The sequence below is a fragment of the Acanthisitta chloris genome, unplaced genomic scaffold (assembly GCF_000695815.1).
Source record: "Acanthisitta chloris isolate BGI_N310 unplaced genomic scaffold, ASM69581v1 scaffold6198, whole genome shotgun sequence".
Classification (NCBI taxonomy): Eukaryota; Metazoa; Chordata; class Aves; order Passeriformes; family Acanthisittidae; genus Acanthisitta; species Acanthisitta chloris.
Window position 1 is genome coordinate 17,406 of NW_008687519.1, and position 17,302 is coordinate 34,707.

A 17,302-nucleotide genomic window follows, 5' to 3' on the forward strand; every position below is an offset into this window, starting at 1 on the left:
CTGCCTTTTCCAAAGCTGTGCAGGCAAAGCAGATATTATCAGTGCTGGCCCTGGGGCATAAAATAGAAAGATCAAAGGACGTGGCAGCAGCACACAGAGGCTCTTCAAAGCCTGAGTAAGGGAGGATTGATAGAGAAAAAGAGAATGCTCTCGCTGATGTAATCACAGCCTGTGAGACAGGTTGGGGTTTTTTTCTTTTTCTTAATTTAAACAAAGGCACAAAGACAGTCCTTGTTTGTTTAGAGAGGTGAAGCGTGTGCCACAGAGATAGAGCAGGGATCCTGGAGTTTTCAGGGAGAGCAGGGAGCACTAGCATTTTGGAGTAACTGCAACCTTGCAATTTTTCTTATTTTACTTTGCACAACTTCTGCGTGTGTTCGTGTTCCCTCACTTGTGGTGTCCATGTGGGATGAAGTAGGGAAATGGCAAAGGAAGGAATGCTTGCTTTCAGGCTGCCCTCCTTATTAAAATGGAAGCTATTTTGTTCTCTCTTAAGAATGCCAGTTAAAAATTTCTGGGATTTGTGTGAGAAGAAGGTGAGCATAGGCTAGGTGGGGTTGGAGGGGAAGTGATTAGCTGGATCCCTTGTCAAGAAGCACAGGTTTGTCAGGCCCAAGCTGTGAGTGGGCAAGAAACAGTTGTTCTCCCACTTTGTGTGGAAAAGGGGGAAGGAGAGGTGTGACTTTTGTGGAACAGATGTGCAGGGATGGAAGGAGTTTATTTTACAGACCTCACTTCTCTTTACATGCTGCAGCAGTATGTTTCTGAGCATCCACTTTGATTCTGAAGGTGGAGGATAGAAAACAGCTTTTCAAAGGCAGCTGTGTGAAATTGTGTGCTAGAGCATGGTGTGGTGCAGCTGAAAAACATCATCGTTTTGCATTGTTGCACTGGCTGGTTGTTGTAGAAGAAAGATCTGATGGGATTATCTTGGTCCCAAAATGAATTCCAGGATGCCAGAAATCAGTGGTTATTTTTGCCAGCTAGTGAAATCTATAGTTTTCCTTCCTCCATAGCCATGAGACCATTTGCAGTGCAGTTCAGATTAGTACACAAAATTGTGGCTCTCAAGTCTGAAAATGCATTATGAGGGAACGGGGACCGCCTATATTGTTAACTTTAATGCTTCATTCTGGCGTCAAAGCTACATTTATAGTCTGCTGAATCAGTTTATTACCTTAATAAGACATCCCTGCTCAAAAAGAGACGTATCCTCTTTATTGTGGAGTATGTGGGATGGTACTGGCATTCCTCTGTTGTCTCATGTAGAAATGTCTCAATTTTGCTGGTTGGCATCAAAACTTTTTCTCTCCACCCCCCTGAATCTCTCTTCTGCCATGCTGCTCCTACAGATGTGTCTGATTTGATACTTGACACTAGTAGAAAGATCTTCAATACACTTAAAATACTCAGATTTTGGTTTCTACTTACCAAACCTTCAGGCAGCAGGAAATTTGCACATCTTACAGAGCTCTGAGATGGGCTCAGACATGTACTTTTGTTACTGCTGCAGGCACTTTGCCCTCATGATACAGAGAGGCTAGAGGAAAATTCTGGGATGGCAATCCTAGCAGTCTCCATGGCTTTCTGCTTTGAAATATATCCTTTTTGGAAATCCCACCCAGATATGTGGGAGACAGACTGCAGTCTGGTGTAGTGTTCAGCAGTTAATGCAGCAGAGGTTTCTCTGCCCATAGAAGAGGATAAATTGGTGGGTATGACATCCCCATGCTTTGCTTCTAGTGAGCAGCACAAAGGAAAAAAGGGATTTTAACTGATTTCCTGTGTCCTCTACTGAGTTTGTGCAGCCACTTCTGCCAGCAGCATTCATGGCCTTTTGGTTCATGCAGCTGAGTGAATTAACACAACTGCCATGCCAAGTTAGCCAAAAAAGTTCCTCTGCTGCAGTAGCAGATACTTGTGAAGGGATGTAAGATTAGAGCAAGCACAGGGTGAGAATTCTGCAGGATGTGCTTCCAGGCTCTACCTCCTTGTGGCTTAGGTCTTCTGTAAGCATCGACTACTACATGAGAGCCCTTGATGGCTTTTTCTTCCACCTTTTTTTCATGTGTAGCTTTCTTGTCTATGTTTGAGAGAGCACAGGGAAGGTCTCTTTACATTTTGAGGGCTGCTGCAGACTGTGACATTGTACTCACTTTTGAAGAGCAGTGGAATCTCTGTCAGTGTGTGTAGTGCAGCTGTAGAGCAGCAGTTTTGGTGGCATGTCTGACAGGTACATCATTAAATTGCTCACTGACAGGATTGGAGGGAAGGCAACTAAATCTCCAGAATTTTTCTCATTCTCTTACTGTTCAGTGTAAATTCTGTAGATTTTTTTTCTTGAGCTGCAGAGGGAAAAGCATTGCCAGGAAGTAATTGTTCTTTCTGTCTCTTTCTAATTCTGTGCAGCAGCTGCCTCGACTTTAGCTGCTATTAATGTTCAGAGCTCCTGAACAAAGGAACGTCGGGCTGATGTAACTTCTTCCTCTGTCAGAGTTCCCTCTGAAGCCATCTTTTGTCTCGATGCCCCCATTGTAACCATTCACATACTGATGAATGAACAGGAAGCTGATGATAGTGAGCAGATGAGTTCCATCATGAACAGGTTTTACTCAGACTCCAGCTCAAGGGAGAGTATATAGGAACAGAGCTGTGCCACTGTCAGCTCTGTCTGATTTGTTCATTCAGGTTTTCTGTTGTTTAAGAAACTGGAAAAGATTATTAATCTAGGAGAAAATGTGCTAACATTTTTTTAATGAACAACATTTTTGAGGAGACAAATCCAAGAGTTCTGTCTGTCACCTTGTCATGCAAAGAGAAGTTTACTTGAATGCTTTTATTTTCATTTCTGGGATTATGATTTCTACTGTGTCTTGTTAGAGGTGCTGGTATCTCATTTGTTGTCTTGTTTGTGACAAGTCAGGTTCAAACCCATCCTAAAGGTTCTGGGGAGGATCAGCACCTCAGTAATTGATGGAGAGAGAGAGGACTTTTCTCCAGATCTTCATCCGCAGTCATGTTTTAAAGCAACAACCGTAGGTTGATGATAAAATGTGCCCTTAAAGCCTAACATGAACAGCCTGGTGAGCATCAAGGGGCTCCTGCTGGAGTCCACCATTGGTTAGTCCAGGTCATAGTCCTCCCCAGGCTGCAGGTGGATGGATCTCTGCTTCATCATGGGCTCATCAACACTCAGTCCCTTCAGCTCACGCTCACACTGGAGTTCCAGCCTGTCCAGTTCAGCAGCACAGAAACAGCAGCAATGCCCTGGCCCTGTGCCAGCCCAGCACATCCCCATGGCATTTATCAAAGTGTTCCCAGGCACAGCACAGTGAGGTGATAAGCAATACAGCAAGCAGCAAAAGCAAAAAGCAGCAACTAATAAGCACTAGACTCTGATATACAGTCAGGAAAGTAAACAGCCCCTTGGCAAGCACAAGAGCCTACTCATGACTAGCTAAACGACACTAACAGCTATAAATTCAATCTAGCACATCCCAATCAAGTTTGTTGTTGTCTCAAACCCTTTGTGCCCCACGTTGGGTGCCAAAAAGGACTGTTGTGGTTTAACCCCAGTTAGCAACCAAGAACTGCACGGCTGCTCACCCACTCCCACACCAGTGGGATAGGGGAGAGAATCAGAAGGATAGAAGCTAGAAAAACTCATGGGTTGAGATAAAGACAGTTTAACAGAGAAAGCAAAAGCTGCATACACAAGCAAAGCAAAACAAGGAATTAATTCACTGCTTCCCATGGGCAGGAGGTGTTCAGCACCTCCAGGAGAGCAGGGGCACACCACATGGAACAGTTCCTAGGGAGGACAAATGCCATCACTGCAGATGTCCTACCTTCCTCCTGCTTCCTCCCACTTTATATACTGGGCATGATGTGCTATGGTATGGAATATCCCTTTGGTCAGTTTGGGTCACCTCTCCCAGCTGTGTCTGTTACTGAAAGTAAGCCGAAATCTAGTAGAGTTTTGAGCCAGCTGGTCTGTCTGAAGCCTGGTGGTAAGTCCTTTGGTGCAGTGCTGCCTGACAGAGGGCAAACACTGTTGCTGAGCATTCTCACTACAGCTTTTCTAACACAGATGCTTTTCTCGCATTGCCTTTGGTGCTTGCAATATATACTAGGCTTCTGTAGATATATAACCTGTTCTCAAAATGCCTGATGAAATGAAGTGACTTGTGCATGTCTTTTTAAAAGTGAGCACCAATTGTTATTTCAGTATTACAGACAGAATCAGTGGCTCCCTAGCAGAGGAGGACAGAGATGTGAGTGGGGTTTTTCTTCTCACAATGCCTAGTCTTGGCTGTTTATTTTTGTGTTTGGGCACAGGTTCCATTGACCTTGTTTTTCTTTTTGCTCGTGTCACATATTCTGCAGACCCTTCTCTGTGTTTCTCTCTGGCTGAATGTGCCTTGTAAGGACTTTGGTTAGAGGGATTCTCCCCAGGTCACAGCTGTATATACTGCAGGTTCTGTCTCAGTGCTGGTCTAGGGAAGGATCTTGGTTAATCATCACACAAGCTGGGGGCATGCACCAGGGAGAGCAAAGAGGGATCATAAAAGGCTTCTCAAAGTTGTGGCCAAGATTTCTTTAAAATCTATTCTGAAAACCTTATCCTGGTGGAAGTAACATGAGTGTAGCAATTGCAGGACCAGAGAGCAAAGCAGGAGACTTTGTGAGTACCATTGGGCTCCAAGAACTTGAATGCTGCATGCAGTTAGGTCAGAGCATCATACAACTGGAAGGGGAAACTAGAAGAAGGAACAGGTGGATCACAGGCTGTGGATCAGCTGTGTCACCTCATGGAGTGACACTGAAAAAGACTGAATTTTATCAGCTTGGAAAAGAGGCCATTGATGAGAGACTTTACTCAAGGTCTAATACAGAGACAGTACCTAAGGAAACAGTTCTTGGCTATTCCTTGCAATACTTGATTATCAGGTTGTTCTCAGTGAAATTCATCGAACAGCTTTACAGTCAGCAAAGGAATTTATGTTTTTAAAACAGAAAGTTGTGTTTGTTGCTGTAGGACGGTGTAAAAGCCATAAATAGGTGTGTCAGCCCAAAGGAATTGGGTAAAAACATGGAACATTGATGCATTGCTTACTGTTAAGCACAATGTTGTGGGTGAAGTCTCACCTCAGGAAGTTTTTAATGACTGACAGCCATGGTTAAGGGGCTGTACCAAGAGAAGAATCATTCAGTGTCTGTTCTGCTTTTCCTACTCTCCAAATTTCTGCAGTTGGCCACTGTTGGACATAGGATGCTGTGCTGGTTGGATTTTGGGTCACACCCTGCGTGGCTGTTTTTATGACTTGCCCGACATTGCCTAGGAATTCTGTGGCAGAGGAAGCAATCCAGTCTCTTGGGAAGCATTTAGCTGCTTTAACCACAACGCTCTATTTTCTTTTCTCAGAGGATCTTACCTCATTCACTGCACTGTCCAGATTTTCTAGCGTGAGAGGGAAATGCCCTGCAGGCAGCACTCATCCACCTCACACCCTTCGCTTCACACCATGAATTTCCAGTCTGTGCTGAGGTGAGCCAGCAGGAGACACAGCACTAAACCAAACCAATAGGCCTTACTGGACCTCACAGCTTGGGCTCTATGCCAGGGCTACAGGAGTTGGGTTAAGGGGGGAAAAAAGAGGAAAAAGTGGGGGTGAGGTGGAAGAGAAGTAGTGAAAGGCTAGTCTGGAAGAGAAGAGAGAGGAGGCAATAGATTAGAGGCCACAGGAAGGAAGAATCCTTCAGAAAGCAATAGAGAAAGAAGGAGAGAGAACTGTTCCTGTGTCCTGAAACACAACCCAAGTGTCTAAAATTCAGGCTGAATTGGGCTAATAGTTATCTTTCTTATGGTACATTTTAAATTTTAGAAACTTCAGGTATCTGGGTTTTTTTCACCCATATATAGGGTGCTGTGGTATGATAAGTATGTAAATGAATATGGTGTCAGAAAAAGCTGAGGAAATCTGTTTTGATGTACAGTTCTGTAAAACAGTTGAGTTTTGTAGTTCTTTATTCACAGTGGAGCTGAGTTTTGCTCTCTGATCAGGCAATGTACCTCTTCGTCATGAAAAGCATCTCCAGAACTTCAGAAACTTCCACTATTGTTAGTTGGGCTTTAAATAACATAAACTGAATTCTTCAGGCACCAAGTGCTAAATCCCTGCAAATGAAAAGAGCAAAGGGCTGATCATTAGCTGAGGGCAGAATAGTTGTGTGTTCTGGTTGGAGATGTCTGTGAGCAGTGAGTGGTCCTGGCCATCAGTCAGCCCAGGGTGCTGCCCCAAGGTTTTGAGCTGTGCCCTGGGCTGAGTGGTGGAACACACATTGGTGGTTTGCTGTGGGTGCTGCCCCAAGGTTTCGAGCTGTGCCCTGGGCTGAATGGTGGAACACACATTGGTGGTTTGCTGTGCACAGTGAAACATGTTGAGGATGAAAGAGGGAAGAAGAATTTCCTAGTGTGTGAAATGGGAAGATTTGCAGTGACTACTTCAGCAATGTGCTACGTTGGAACTTAAGAATAGCTTTTTATTTTCATGTCATTCTCTCTACTACAGAGCATTCTTCAGTGGTGACTCAGGGCAGAGCTGATCTCACTCAAAATGGTTGCCAGTTGCCACTTGGAACAACAGGACTGAGGCCACAGGCTGCCATCAGGTGGCTGCTGTTAAGAAGGGCGTTTTTTCCCCAGTGGATTGGAGTGTTTATGCTGGTAACACTGGAGGTTGCAATATGCACTGAGTTCTTGTAGTGGAAGGTGTTGAAAACAGTGCAGTCACTCATGACTTTACCTGAAATGGAGAACCCAGTGCACCAGATATCCTCCTTTATAGAAAAAAACCTGCATTAAACCTTGATCTGTTCTCAGGAACAACTCTTTGCACCTGGTTATATGCTGTAGTACTGGCCTGTACTGTTTTTTTTTTCACACAGTCCTCAGTTTCTCTTTGGGCAGGAGCATCTTTTTGCTGTGCTGTGTGTGGGGAAGTTAAGCAGAGGGAGAAAGGTCTGATTTCCATGCAGGAACATGACTTAGATGGGAGGGAAATCTTGCCACCTCCATCCTTTGGGTGGGATCTACTCTGTTCTGCACTGGACACAGTGCAGGAAGGTAACACAAGTTACTGTGTGCTCCTGGGTGCACCTGTGAGGAGGCTGGACCAGGCAGAAGGTGCTGGACCAGGCAGAAGGTGCTGTCCCCTCACAAGGTGTGTTGCTCCCACCAGCAGCTCCAAGTGGAGTGAGTGGCATTGAGAGAATCCTGGAGCAGTGAGCTGGGGGGATGTCAGAGCAAAAAGTCATTTTTTGATAACTTGGTGCTGGAGAAAGAGGAGACTGCTTGGAAGCAAACAAGACACTGTACCTGTTTGGAGACCTATGCTTTGGATCCTTTCCCACTAAGAGTTGCCTAACACCTTAAAATGTTTTCACATGGACAGAAGTCATAAATTAGGAACAAATCTATTGAAGTCTACTAAGTTGTTAAAAGAAAGATCAAATGAGAGAGGAAAGTTTGGAGCACAAAGTGGGGAAACTGGGATATGAGGAGGCATGTGGCAGCTGGAGTTGGAAACAGAGCTTTACCTGTTTGTGTATTGCTCCAGAATGGTTTATAAAAGGTTAACACAAATCTGACCAAAAGGTAAACTTGGAAAAACAATTTAAGATGAACTCTCTATCTGCAGAATGTAAAAAATGTCACAGGGATTTTTTTGAGCACTGTTTGGTTGCTGCAGTGTAAGCCCAAGTTAAAAGTAGAAAGCTTTGTAGTTGAGGATAAAATTCAATCTGAGAATACAGTAGTTATCCTCGAGTCACCTGTTCATAAAATCTAGAAGTCTTAGAGGTTAAGCTTCAGGGAAATGTGTGCAAAGATAAGAAGGGAAAGTGTCCAAAATAGTCTAACTCTGTAGCAGCACAATGAAGGAAACTGTAGCGAAGACCTGTAACACCCATAGCTGATTTCAGCCTTTTCTTCCTCCAAAGTGAGGTGTGTGAAGGGATTTGCAGTAGTCCAGGTCAGAACTGAGTGATTTGTGGCAGAGGAATGAGGAAAGACTGGACAGAGTATGTGGTGCACGTGTTTTCCCATCAAGGCAGAGGAAAAAGTAAGGTTGCTTAGAAATAAGGAACATAGGGGGAACAGCTGAGGAGTGTAGAGAAGAGAACTGGGTGCTGGAAAGTCTAGTCTGGGTGGTGAGAGGAGGCAGTGCTGGAGTCCCACCTCTGCTGGACCTGTGCCTCAGGGACTTGCCATGAGCTCTGGGAGCTGAGGAGTCATTGCTCCACCACCAAACTGAGGGCACATCTCTGAGGCACAGCCTCAAGGAGATGGTGGTTTGGTTTTTTTTCCAGAGGGTAAGCCATGCTAGGAGTGTGCACCGAAGGAAACAAAGCTGGTATAGATTGCTTCAGTTTTCAAGGATGCTCCTCTGGGGTGCTCAGTATGTTGAAGACATGGTGACAAACACCCAGGTAAGCACCACAGCTCCACGTTTGGTCACTGTAGTGTGGGGCAGGTGAAGGCCAGTTCTGCTGTGTGTGCACAGACATTCTGCCCTTAAAGACTGAATCAGTGGCCTGTGCATAGGGTTTTTAGCTTGTCCTTGGGTTCAGTGTCTTAAAAGCCTCTGGTGGAGATGCAGACATTTAGGTACTGAATTGAAGCCTGCAGACAACAGGTTTTCTTGTTTTAATCAACTTTATCACATCACTTTGAAGGACACAGAAGCAGTGTTCTGGTTTGGCTGTTTGATGTGCCTTGCCATAGTGAAGGGCATTGGTGTGTTCATCAGATTCAAAAACTTTCAAGAGCATCTTCTGCAGCACAGGCTGAAGGAACTTCTGCTAGGCAGAGGTCATATTGTTTGTAGACTCTTGAGAGAGTCTGTGTGTAAATAAAGAGCAGTTCACGTGCTAACCTGAGAAATAGAGGGTACATCTTTAGAGTATGAACTGCTGTGTTTCAGCCTAAAAACTTTGATGCTGACTAAAGGAATGTAGGTTTAACACAGTATCACCTGTGTCTTTTGCTTCCCTGTGTTACTTCCAGACTGACTTTCAGTCAAGGTGAAGAACTTTGCAAATATTAAACCCTTCCTTCCTGTCAACTTTTCTATTGCATCCCAGAGGATTTGTTCAGCCCGTGGAACTGTGCCATTTGAATTTTCACTCAAGCTGCCATGGTAAGCTGACAGCAACTGAGGCTTCATGTTCCACAACACATGCTCAAGAAGTCTGTTCATCCTTACAAGGTGCCAGCTGCTTCCCTCCTTTGCCTGTTTTGGGGAAGGTTCTAGGCATGAGGTGGGAGGTAAACATAATGAAATGATTTCTAGCCTACCATTGCTTGATAATTGAACAACTGTGTTTTAAGTTTTGTAGTCTAATGAAGCCACTTCATACAGAATAAGAGCTCTGATTTTGTCAGGGAAGGATGACAACCTGTTCTCCAAACCAGAGTAGTCCCTGAGCTTCTGAGAACTGCAAAAGTTAAAATGTTGATTATTCATTATTTCATTAATTAATTTTCATAATGGAGCAATTCTGATTCATCTTTGTGTTCAGATTTTACTTAATCCGTTAGATTTCGCTGCATGTGTTTGCAGCTTGTTCTGCTGTATTTGAGGACTAGGAGTTTAATTTTTACATGTGATCATCAGGTGCTCACTTAATAGAAATGCCTCAAAAAGTAATGAGAACTCTGAGAACCAGAATCTGGGGTTGTTCTTATGCTGGCTTCTGGTTTTTGTGCCAATGCTGCAGGTAGGTAGGAGTCAGTGTTACTAGCTCTCAGTTTCTCCAAGAAGAGTAACATTCTCTGCTGGGGGATGTTTGCAGGCAGTGTTACCTTGGGACAGTCTCCCAGGCTCCAGCTGCGAAGATGTGTTTGTGTTTCTGTGAGAAGCAGTGAAACTGCAGCTGTTGTACCTTTCCATCCCTGCTCTGCCTGTAGTCACCGAGACATTTCCTTCTGAACTGAGCAGAAACTTGGTTCTTGCTGCTGCTTCTGTCGACTGCAGCCACGAGTCTACAGAATGGATCTTGAGGAGTTTAAACAGTAGTTCAAGTACCCGAAGTGCAAAAAGAGCTGAAGGATTAAAATCTCCTAACCCTTCTCTCTGGTGCTTTTCCTGATGCGAAGTGCAAAGCTGCTCACTTTCTATTGCCAGATCCAGCTCTCTCCTCCATCTCTGAATTTCACTGCAGCCCCAGGGGAAGCTGCACCTCCCTGGCTCTCCCACAGCTGCTGGACTTTGATGGGGACATGCCTGTGCTCTTTCCACTGGCCTCCCCTGGCAACCAGCCCTTTGAAGATGACCTCTTGCTGTTTGCCTGTTGTCTCTCTTGTGTTGGATTATAGATGAGAGGTTGGCATGAGGGGAGGGGGATGGGATGAAGTGTTGTGCATTTTAAGCCTCATTTCTTTCTGCATTCTCACCTTTTTTTTTTTCCCCACTGGGGCTTTTACCTCTCTATATAGATAAAATGTTGTCTTGCCTATGGAAAATGGTTTCTGGCCGAATCACAGCTCCTGCTTGGCATTTGTGTATAGGACAAAGGAAGTTTGATTAGTTTTGTGGTGAGGACATTGCTTTCTTCTGTAACAATCTACTCACATTAGTTCCCTTCCCCCATCCTTCTTTTTAAGGACAATACTGTTCTTAGTTATAGGGCAGCCTTTCTCTGTGTGCATGTTCTCCATTCCTCTTCCCTCCCTCTGGCCCCAGTCAACGCATCCTCCTGGAGACAGCACGAAAGAATCACCTTGTTAAGGAGGGCTGTGGTGTGAGATGGGAAGACATGCACTAGAGCCCTGTGGCTGGGCCACGTTTTGCATGGACACTGACTGCTTTTAAAATCCAACCAACCTTTGCTAAATACTGGGAATATCCTTTGTGAGAGTCTGGTAGGGGCAGTAGCTGTAAGGTAAGAAGTACAGGATTAGCAGGGATCAAGCAAAGCATAGGAAAACATGTCCAGTTTTTCCCACAGAGAACGGGGAGCAGGTGAGGGGTTGTAGGACAGAGCATTGGAACTAGCAGTGTTTGTACACTTTAACAAATTTTACCCTCTCTGTTTTTCTCAGTGGTGAAATCACTTCAGTCTTTATCAGTCTGGCATGGAGAGCAGAACAGCAGTCACATTACCATTGAGTGTTGATGAATAAAGTCAGGAGTGATACATGTTTGAGGATATTTTGCAGCAAACATGAAATAATTTGGATGTGCCTGTGTATGCAGCTGGAATACCTCAGTGCAGCATTCCACTCAAAATCAGAGGAATAGGATGTGGGAGGTGTCTGTGATCTCTGCATGGAACTAGTTCATCCTTCTCTCTAATCTTTTTTACTTTGGTCTCCTGGTATTATCTTCTCTTTCAAACCTAAATAATTTGTGTTAGTTTGAAGTAATCTTTCGCTTCTTTCCCACCCTTCTGTTTGTCTAGCAGAGTGGCCCATGAATCTGTATGCAAGCAAAGCAGCTTTCCTTGTTAACAGCTTACAGCAAAGTACTCAAAATATCTTCTCTTGCCAGAGGTCCTGGAGGACTCTGGAGAAGCAAATCAGCTCTTAAACTCCATGTAATATCAGGAACTTGCTGGAAAACCAGGGTCTAGATCAGTTTGTGTGTCAGAAAAACAGCTGTAGTCAGTTTGGAAGTCAGTCACAAATCAGTCTCCATGTATAAAGAACCTATAAAGTCACTGTTGGTCTGGAGTCTTAGACTACTGTGAAATTTTGGGTCAGCCTGAGGTTTGTCAGTCTCCTTGCTAAAGTTCCCTGCTAAAGTACAACCTGCAAATGAGTAGCTCAGATTTCTCACAGAGCTGTGTGCTTTTGTCAATTAAAACACCTTCTCTGGTGCATACACATGTGTGTGTTGTCTTCTAATTCCCTCCTAAGACTCTTGGAATTTTCATCCCAGCCAAATTCATTCCTTTTCTAAGTATGCATCGTGTGTGCTTTCAGCAAGGGAATGCAAATGGAGATTTCTTTTAGGGCTCCTTATATGAACAGTTTCAATCAACTGGGTTTGTTGTTTGGTTTTTTGGCTGTTGAATGGTTACATTCATTCTTTCTGGGCCCCAAACACTCCCTGGGGTTGAACAAATAGACCCCATTATGTTATACAATGTTTGTCAGGGTGTCTTCATAGTTCCTAATCCATTTTCTGCTAGAAAACTTACTTGCAAAGTATTGGTAACTCCATATCAGGCCTCTCACTTAAGCCAAGGAGATTATATGGCACTGACCTGATATGTTCAGTTGTAAATTCCTGCTTGAGTGCTATGGGACAAGTGCAGTTTTCATGAGATGTAAGGTAACCCTGGTTTTCCCAGCCAGTTATGATTATGTCTAAAGTTTTGGCCAGTGGTGCATTTTGGGGGTCTGTCCTGTTGTATGTGGGGTCAGAACTCTTCTGGTTTTCAAGATAGCTCCTGGCTGCCTGGTGCCAAAAGCAATCTATGAAGGTATCATTTTACTCCTCATTTTCTCTCTAGTACCCCCTGTCCTCAGTGGCATTGTGCCTGCATCTTTTGCCAGCATCTTTCCACTAATTTAAAGGGGGGAAAAGCCCCTCACAATTGTAAATAGGACTTTGTTCCCCTTTGCTCAGTCAGTATTGTGGTAGGAGAACCCAATCTAATCAAAGCACTTAATTTCTTGAGAGAAATCTTTCTTCAGATTGTCTAGAGTATGTACATCTTTTCAGGGAGTTCTGAGATGCTTTGAAGGAAGGAAGGAGAGGCCAGCTCAGTTTGAATGGACCAGGAGCTTCCCTTGCAAAGTGTTTGGAATCAGTGGTGTCTGGTTGCTTTGTTGTAGTAGATTGCTCATCTGCAAAGCTTGGGCAGTGCACTTGTGCAGTAAATGTGCTGCAGATGTGCTGAATTTGCAGTTCTGTACACATCCATGACTCTGTGTGTCTGTGGCCTCTCTCTGAGCTGGGGCAAGCCTAGCAGGAGGATGCCTGGGAGCATAGCATGCTGCTAGTGCCAGGTTTGTCTTTCAGCTGGCACTTTTCTGCCTCTCCTGAGGGATTTGAAACTGGACCATGGCACAGGTGAATTGGTTCTGAGCATTTCACATTCTCTGTGAATCAGAGATTGGGTATCTGTGTGTCAGAGGAGCAGGGGAATGCTGCTGCTGCTTGCTTCAGGTGATGAGTTTGCTGATGAACTAGATCAGTGCCAAGATCTGGTTCCCTAGTTAACAAAACCTACTCTGGCTGCTCTTCAAGATTTGGCACTCCTTTTTACAGGGTCTGCTGGACTGTTTGCACTGTAGAATCTGAGTGCCCTTTTCTGCATGGTGGATGTGTTCAGCTGAGGATCTCTGGTTTTACATTTAATTGCAGCCTAGACTGGATTTCTCATCATTCCTTCTGGCATTATTCCTGGAGTAAGTGGACTGTGAGAGGATTTCAGGAATGCTTGATGCTCTTGCTCTAGAGGAAGTTCAGTGGAAGCCACTTGTGGGCTCCATGCTAACCGTCGGGTTGGACCACACGGGCACAGCTGATAGCCAAGAAAAGCTCTCTGCTGAAATGCTCAGCTCCTATAGTGTTACGTTTTGGGTTTTGGCAGGATGTACTTTTTTAAAACAGAAAAAATATGCCTGAAAGCAGAAAAAAACCCTCTATGTTTTAATGGAGTTTGGTGCTTGTGTCAGGGGCCAAACGTTGTTCTCTGCATGGCAAAGCTGCACAGTCTAGAGCAGCAGAGGGTGATGGGGAAATCCTTCAGCTTTCTCCTCTTTGAGGAAGGCTGCTATGTTCCAGCTGCAGCCAGCATAAAACCTCATGTTTTATCAGGCTGGAGAAGCAATAGCAATTCCTAACTTTTTTGGTAAAAATCCTCTACTCTTTAGTTCTTGAAAGATTTCCTCCTCCCCTGCCCAACTTGTAGAGTTTTGGATTGCTCATCTGTAGTGGCTCATTGTACTGATTCCTTTCTCAAACAGCACTGATACAGTAAAACATGCAGCGATGATAGTGTTGTTTGGTTGCCTTATTTCACTTGAGCCTTGATATGATGATAGTATTGTTTTGTTGCCTTATTTCACTTGAGCCTTGATATACTCCAGACTTTGAAGCATTCCTTTAGAAGAAGCTTCCCTGGGAGATGGAGTTGGAAGAAGGAAACAAGGCCTAGAGCCTGAAAGTGGTGGTAGTACACTCTGAGGGGTGGGTAACAGTTACCTGGCTCTGCTTCCATACACCTGGGGCAGCCAGGAGGGGAATGCTTTTCCCTTCTGTTACCAGAGGCTGTTTCCACATAGACCTGGTGTAGGGGAGAACTTGGAGAAGAAACTGCATTTCTCCAGTGATAGACTTCCCATTCAGGTTGACTTGTTTGTTAGGTTTTCTTTGGAGCACTGTGAAACCTTATAACCAGCACTGGCTTGTATTTATTACAACTGTTGTCTTGGCTGCATCGTAGGGATCTGTTAGGGTTGTGTTTTTGTTAGGTTTTCTTTTGAGCACTGTGAACCTCATAACCAGCACTGGCTTGTATTCATTACAACTGTTGTCTTGGCAGCATCGTAGGGATCTGTTAGGGTTGTGTTATTTGGGAAACTAGAGAATTGTTTATAGTATTGATATCCTCTGTCTCTCTGCAAACTCGTGGATCTAGCTAAGAGTCAGAAATATCAGCCTGGTTTGATCCTAGCCAGCACAGGCCCCAGAGCAATACAGTGGGGTCACCCTCATCTCAGTGGACATGACTGTTCTGCTTCCACCCCAAGCCAGTAAATTTTTGGTGGCATGGTATACCGTGTGGATTTAATGGCTTGAAGCTCACTTGTGATCCTCACAGGATGGGAATGTACATTTTGTCTCTTTTTTGTTTGGTTTGGTTCGGGTTTGTGTGGGGCTTTTTGTTGCTATTTTGGGGGTTTGGTTGGTTGGTTTGTTTAGGCTCTTTGGGATCTTTAATTGTAGTGTGACTTGTAAAAAAGAAAGCCAAACAAAAGCACATCCCTATGAAGGGACCACTGAAACTGGTTTTCCTGGTAGCCACTGGAGTCTGAGTATGGAGTGCAGATGGAATAATGTTGGCTGGGGTGTGAAGCCAGAGAGAAACTTAAGCAGAGAAGAGATTCTTGGGTGGAAATTGCTTGCTCAGTGTGATGCTCCAGGAACATGATTCTAACAGTGCTGGTCAGAGAGGTCACTGCAGGGCTTGGTGTGTCACAGGAAAGGAGGGAAGATGGAAATTGATGCTGGTGTGTAAAGAAGAGATGTGTATTCCCTGTGAAACAAACACACCAAGGAAATTTTGGAAGTGTTGTAAAAACGTTATGCAAAAACCCCAATGGGATTTTTTGAGATGGAGGAAGTGAATGTCTTCTCTTGGTGGGGTAGGGATGGAATTTGGAGTAAGCTGATCACAGTTTGCCATTGGTCATTTATCTGAGGCATGGATCAGGATGAAGTTGCTGGAGAAGCTGTGCTTTTAATTGGGCAGTGCAATGTTTGTCATTGTCCCTTCCTGAAAGTATAGGCTTTGAGGCAATGTTGCTGGTATAATATAATTTGTTTCATTAATTACTCTGGTGAGATTCCAGTGTGATGCAGCAGAATCCTTGGAGCTTGTAGCCTGCAGATGTACCTTCTGAGTTCTCTACATTTGCCAGCAAGGAGCCTGCAGCACCCTGGTACTTTTTGCTTACAGCTTCCACTGGGTTTTGCACCTGGGTTTGAGGCTCCTCATGTGAAAAATCACTTTGCCATTGTGTGATGGTTTGATAAATTTCAGTCTTCCTCCTGCAGGTGTTCAAAGACAGCTCATTTAGTTCTACATATTGGTCTTTGTTTTACTGTGTTCCAAAAGTCATTCTCTGGGTTTCAGACCTCGTGCCTGATACCTGCTGCTAGATACACACACCTCAGATGATACTAGCCAGTACTGCCCTCTGTGTTCTGTCCAAGGCAGCTGTAAACACGTGATGCTCTGTGGATCCTTAACGTGTGCAGTTTCTCAGAGTCTTGTTTCTTGGCTGGTCTGGTAAAGTGAGATGAGAGGGTTTTATTCCAAGGTTTTCCTCTAGTATTTGGACAGCATACACCTCTGCTGGATGGGAGAACATACTGGTCTGTTCTTACCTTCTGATGGGAAGGTAGGAGCTCTGCAAAGAGTACTGCAGCACTGGCCATCCTTTATGATCATGGGAGCTGCATATCAATTTTTTCATACACTAGGACACAGAGTCCTGCAGTTCTATCATGGAGAAGGATGGAGATGAGGAATGTGGTTAGTGGTTTGTCAGAAAGAGATGAGTGCCTGTTTAGGTGTCTCATTGTTCCATTTGGGTTGAAGCCAGAGTCAAAATGATCTGGTAATTGCACCCTTGGCAGCTTCTGCTGGCTTATGGTCTGCTGAATGCAAGAAACAAGGGTTGGGGATGCTTCCATTTCAGCAGAACTCTGCTATCAGTGTGTGACAGGAACCTTGTATGAGACTTGGAGGAGCCACAGTCTGGTTGGTACCTTATTGTGTCCCTGAATGCCTCATTCATAGTGTGGTTTGGGTTGGAAAGGACTTCAAAGATCACCTAGATCCAAACTTCCCCTGCCATGGGCAGGAACACCTTTCTCTAGCCCAGGTTATTCCAAGCCCCATCCAACCTGCCTGGCCTTGAACGCTCCCAGGGATGGAGCAGCCACAGCAGCTCTGGGCAACCTGTGCCAGTGCCTCAGCACCTCACAGGGAGGAGTTTCTAATTCAAATAAGCTCTAATTCAGTTGAGGACTGTTACCCCATGTTCTGTCGTAGAATTTAGGGGTTGGAATGGACCCTGTCATAGAATTTAGGGGTTGGAATGAACCTTACAGATGCAGTCCCAACCCCCTGCCCTGGGCAGGGACACCTCCTCCCTCAGCTTTGGTTTTATAGCAATTTCCAGGGACATAACTGCAGAATACACTTAGTGCATGTGATCTAAAGGGCCATTCACACTTGGAAGATGTAATGGAATAACAGTATTCCGGAGGAAAGTGGCAGTGGTAAGAATTTTCTGTTCTTCTTGGCCTTCTTGCAATATATTTTCTGAATAAAGTGGGTAGAGCCATTATTTATCATATGGTTGGGGAAAAAATGGCCAAGACTTTTCATGTCATGAGACAGTGTATAGAAAGATCCTGAGCTGTTCATAGGGTGGTTTGAAACACTATAATGCCTCATTCTGGCAGACATAAAGAAAAGGACAAAAGGGTGAAAGTTTTCTTTTAATCATTAGGACCTTTTTTTTCAGGTGATAGAGTTACAGAGTAAAGTATTC